Source organism: Apium graveolens, chromosome 2, assembly GCF_009905375.1.
Source record: "Apium graveolens cultivar Ventura chromosome 2, ASM990537v1, whole genome shotgun sequence".
Classification (NCBI taxonomy): Eukaryota; Viridiplantae; Streptophyta; class Magnoliopsida; order Apiales; family Apiaceae; genus Apium; species Apium graveolens.
Window position 1 is genome coordinate 50,350,708 of NC_133648.1, and position 5,646 is coordinate 50,356,353.

General features: G+C 34.5%; 1 long non-coding RNA gene across 1 annotated transcript; it reads right to left on the reverse strand.

Moving 5' to 3' along the window:
• Positions 1-2,185: 2,185 nt before the first annotated feature.
• On the reverse strand, positions 2,186-4,201 carry LOC141705934 (uncharacterized). Its single transcript, XR_012568536.1, has 3 exons — positions 3,990-4,201; positions 3,785-3,850; positions 2,186-2,741 (listed from the first exon to the last, which is right to left on the reverse strand). It is a non-coding gene; the product is annotated as an uncharacterized LOC141705934 (long non-coding RNA).
• Between the last annotated feature and the right edge of the window lie 1,445 nt (positions 4,202-5,646).

Consider the following 5,646-nt stretch of genomic DNA (forward strand, 5'->3'; position numbering starts at 1 on the left):
CCTATATTCACCTTACTGACATCTTTGGATGTGCTAGCTCCTTCTTTGACAAAGTTCTTGAAAGTTGAACCATCTTTCTTATTGAGATTTTTATTTTTGAAATTACTTGCCTGTTTTAATTGATAAGCCTTCAACAGATGCTCTTTTTCTTCCTTCAACGGATAACTTTTATCATCCGTTGATTCCATATCCGTTGACAATCCATCAATTAATTCTAACTCCTTTTTGTTTTTCTTTCAGGCATTCTCACATAATGATTCAATTCCCTGAACCTTGGCAATCTGAACACTAACATCCCTCGATGTTTTCCAGGCCTTGATTACCTCTTGCTCACTTTCTAACTGTTTAGAAAGAATTTTTACTTTCTTAACAGCTTCTTCTAGTTCACTCTCAACAGTCAGGCATTTAAGTTTAGTCTTTTCAAGCTCAATTACCTGATCCTCTAACACAGCATTCCTATCACTTAAAAACACATTATTCTCTTTGATCCTAATGTTTTCTTTAGCTAGTGATTTAAGGGAAACACGCAAATGATATAATTCATTGGACATATCATTTATGGCTTCATTGCATTCATTTTTAGAAAGCTGAGAGAGATCAGTAGTAATTACCTGGTTGCTTGATGAACTAGTTTCATTTTCATCAGAATTAGCCATCAGGGCTAGGTTGACATATTCCATATTGTCATCTTCATTGACTCCATCTGCTGCCCAATCATCTTGAGTGAGAAAAGCTCTTTCCTTTTGTTTGAGCAAATCAAAATACTTCTTTTTGTAATCAACTTGCTCAAATTTCTTCTTATCAGAGGTTGGCTTCCTACACTCACTTGTAAAGTGTCCACTAATGCCACAGTTATAAAATTTGAACTTGGATTTGTCCACCATGTTTTTGTTTGGCTTAGTAAATTTTGTATTTTTCCTGAACTTCATCTTTGCAAACCTCCTGGACAGAAAAGCCAGATGTTCATCAACATCATCAGAGTCATCCTGACTGGAATTGTCTTCATCCTCAGCTACTTGCTCTTTACCCTTGCTTGATTCTGATTTGCTTGTGCCAATTTTGAGACTTGGCATTGTCTTCTCCTCATTCCTGGCTTCAATCTTCTCACTGTCAGCTACAAGTGCAACTGTTCCTCCTTTTCTCTTTCCCTTTTCCAGCAGCTCATCCTGCTCCATTTCAAGTTCATAAGTCTTCAAAATTCCATATAATCTTTCAAGTGTGAAGTTCTTATAATCTTGAGAATTTCTTAGAGAGACAGTCATAGGCTTCCATTCCTTTGGTAGAGACCTCAGAAATTTTAAGTTGGAATCCTTGACTTGGTACACTCTGCCATACAGCTTCAATCCATTTAACAGTTTCTGAAATCTATTGAAGGTATCATTTAATGATTCTCCTTCTTCAAAGTGAAAATATTCATACTGTTGAATAAGAAGCTGCATCTTGTTCTCTCTAACCTGCTCAGTACCTTCACAGATGATTTGTACAGTATCCCAAACTTCCTTTGCAGTTTGGCTATTGATGACATTGTCAAACATATCTTGATCTAAACCATTAAATAAAATGTTCATGGCTTTCTTGTCCTTGCGGATTTCTTCCATGTCTTCAATAGTCCATTCTGCTTTTGGCTTGGGAATGGACTGTCCAACAGCAAATGTTGCAGTAGCAGCTGTGGCCACTTTGTGAGGGATGTGAGGACCATTTTCAATACAGTTGATGTAGCTTTCATCTTGAGAAAGAAGATGTAAATGCATCTTCACTTTCCAGTGATGATAATTATCTTTTTCCAGGACTGGAATCTTTATCCCAATATCCTTCCTACTCATGTTGATAGCAGGAGGATTCTTCTGTGCACTCATGATGTTAGCAGAATAGATCTTTAAACTCTTTTTATGTTAAAAGCTTGCTCTGATACCAATTGTTATTCCCAGTGGACTAACAATGAGATTTACAGAAGGGGGGTTGAATGTAAATCTCAAAACTTTTTCAAGTTTAGAGCAGTTTCTAAGGCTAAATGTTTTTGAGAGCAAATGTGTGTGTGAATTGCTTGAAGCTAATGCAGACAGATATATATTCAAACACAAATGTAAAGAACACAGAGAACTTAAAAACTTTTCTGGTGGATTTGTTGTTCCACCAGAGATGTGTTATTTCAGAAAATCTGTTATTCAAAGAATTAAATCACAGCTGCTTCCTAGTACAAACTAGATGATTTTCTCTCTGGATTTTTCTAAACAGCTCTGGAAAATTCATTTTCAATTACTAGCTGCTACTTGGTTTATATATTACCGAGTTTACAAGTGAAGACAAAAATTGTAAAATACAATTAAAAAGGCTCTTCACATGTTTCTTCTTCATTTCTCTATCCAATGCAATTTAGGCTTAGCTGTTAATCTTTGAATACTTCCTTGTTTGCACCAGAATGGAAATGCTGCATTTTCTTGATTCCTCCTAGAGGCTTCCACATTCCAGTTTGTCTCTGTCAACCCATGTGCCTCCGTCAGCTTATGAATTGTCACTATCAACTGCTAATGAACTAAGCATCCGTTGAAGCTTTCATCCGTTGGTGCCTTATCCGTTGAGGCTTTATCCGTTGAAGCTTTATTCGTTGATGCATTAGCAGTTGAAGTCTTTATTCGTTGAAGCACTTATCCGTTGATGGATATTATCCGTTGAAACTTTAGAGACATCCGTTGAAGCTTTGTTTCTTATCCGTTGAAGGTCTTCAATATCAGTAGATACTTCTTCACTTATACAAAATTACAAGCCATGAAATATTTACAATTAGCCCTCCTATTTGCATATCCACTAGTAGTCAACATGACTGATAATTTCCTACAACATCTAAGAATTACAACTTGAATTCAGAGAATGAAATGTGCTACAATACTGAACTTATTGCTAAGTAAAGCTACTCCTTCAACGGATAGCCAAGATGGTCTTATCCGTTGAGGCTACAAATACTAGATTTCTACTTAAGTGTTTTGTTTAACTTATCATCAAACTAATACACATATTCCTAACAAAGATCTTGATAACAGCTCAAATTTATAGAATATAACTAACTTTAAGATTCAAGATTATCCATCAACACACTGTTTTATCACTAAAATGGAAAGTCTACAAATGCAGCTTGAAGAGTGCAAGATCAAGGGTCAAGATTAACGGGACAAAGCAAGGTCACAGACCTAGTAGATTCTACACAAATATGTTGCACTAGAAATAAAAATAGACAAACTAGCTTTAGAAAATGTGTTAATCTATTTTAGTGCAAGCTCTGTAAACTGTGCATGTTAATCTATAAAACATGCCGCGGGTCCTTTGTTCAGAGTAACAAAAACATATCTAAAAATCTTGTATTCTCTCAAGAGAATTAGTTGATTTTTTATTATTCAAGAACACAGATTTGTAGCACAACTAATTTGATTTAATATAAATCAAATGAGTTTTGATAATTACTTGTGCATTTTACACTAAGTTATTTATCACTACAAATTTATATCTACCTATTTAAGTTCCATAGCCTAAACACATTAACCCCCTCCCCCGGCCCCTCTGTGTTGCACTTCATACTTAACAAGTGGTATCACAACAAAATCTGAGAGTAAATAGATTAAATTTTTGAAATTATGAGTGCACGGCAACTTAGCAGTATCAAGATTATTGTCTTTGACAAAGTGAACTACACTTTATGGAAGAAGAAAATGATATTGTTCATCATGATAAATCATCCACTATATCTTAAAAATTTTATAGCATGGACCACTTATTCCTATGATGAGGATACCTGAAACAACCGAAGGTGATTTGGTCATTCCTAGTCAATTTGGTCCTAAAGATCCATCTACATACACTGAATCAGAAAATAAGAAAATTTCACTTAAGAGCAATCTCTTAATAATGTTATATATAATAATATTATCAACTGTGACTCAGTAAAGCAAATACGGGAAAAGATAGAGAATCTGTAAATAGAGGTAAAACAGAAGTACCTTTAAAAACTTGTGGAGACTGCAGAAATTCAGGTATTGTTCAGAGGGTACAGGTAAAGGGTTTGTGCTCAGGAGACTCAGATGGAAACGCTGAGAAAGCTAGACTTAGTGCTAAGAATGCGGCCACCAGATATACAACGGGGCATAACCTAATTCTGTTTCTCATTATTTCGAAAAAATCATTGTGATTTTTTTTTTTTTTTTGCTGTAGTGTAATATATAAACTTGTTTAAAAAATAACAGGCTTCCTAACAAATGCAGCTATTGTTCAAGATGTTCGTCTGCCCGGTCTTGTAGCTCATGCGGTGGCAGCGGGAAACTAGAGTATTAGCTTTAACTCTGAACCAGATTTCTGCCCTTTATTCATCTTTCAATTGGTAGACTTTTTGATTCCACTACTGTTTGATGTTCGTCTATTTTTGACAGGTAGAAACCATTTGAAAGTTATTTTTGTCATTTTTTCTCAATTATATACACTATATTAAGTCCCTCTCAGTTAGACAAAAAATAATTATTATTTAAGTACCTCCCAGTTAGTTTGAAATATTCTTTCAAATGAGTATATAGGAAATTCGATTTTGCAATCAGATTTCAACTTCTTGGAATTTATAATGTGTTTTTGTAGTTCCCTAAAATATTAATAATTTCTTATTTCTTAATTTCGAGAAATCACAGGTCATCAAATGTTTTATACTAATCTATTAAATAGTTATTTCCCATCATTTATCTTCCCTAAACATACTCCAAGTTCAGTTTTTTATTGTTGTTTTGTTATTTCGAATTTTAACAGCCGGCCACCATCAAGTCAAGTAATAACTTTTTACAATAATTTCTTCTTGTTATTTCAAATTTTAATGGCCATGGCCGGCAGTGTATGCAGTACCATTCCTCCCTAAAATTATTAAGTGTTACAAACTTGAGGGTTAATATGAAATAATATAATTTCGGTTCTTGTTAATTGTTATACTGTTATATATAATCAAGCAGATTATTAACACCAGCATCACAAATTTGACTTTGTTACCACTAGATCAAATATGGTCCATATATATGTCTTATTCGCAGCTATCGTTTGACAATGGTGATGCCAGAATTGAGCTTTGAATTTTCAGATGAAGATGACTCTCTAAAAACTTATATTAGTCTTCGTTAATTTACTCCTAGACAGACAACATAACATTCTAACATAAGTTCAAACATGAAAATAACATAATTTCAAACATGTGACTTTGTTAATTTACTGGTATTTCAAACATCGTCCATTCTCAGGCACCCCTAACAACCATAATTTTAATAATATTCATTTTTGTTCCCTGCGTGGCTGCAGTTTATACGTCCCTCTCCTGAAGTTTGCTAATACCTCCTGAAGTACTGTTTACTTGGTGTCGCAAGCAGAGTACATAATACAAAATATCTTAGTACGTACTATCTGGTAAACAAGGCATAAATTGTACGAAACATGCTTAGCAAGAACTCCCGAAGTTTGTATTTCACATTTCTTCTCCTCCGATATTGCACTTGCACCAGCATCATCACCCAGGATAAGCCTCTCAGGGACGGCAGTGTTTTAGTTTCCACGGAAGAAAACTTTGCACTTGGATTCTTTAGCCCTATAAATAGTACTAGCAGAAGATATGTGGGTATTTGGTACAATACA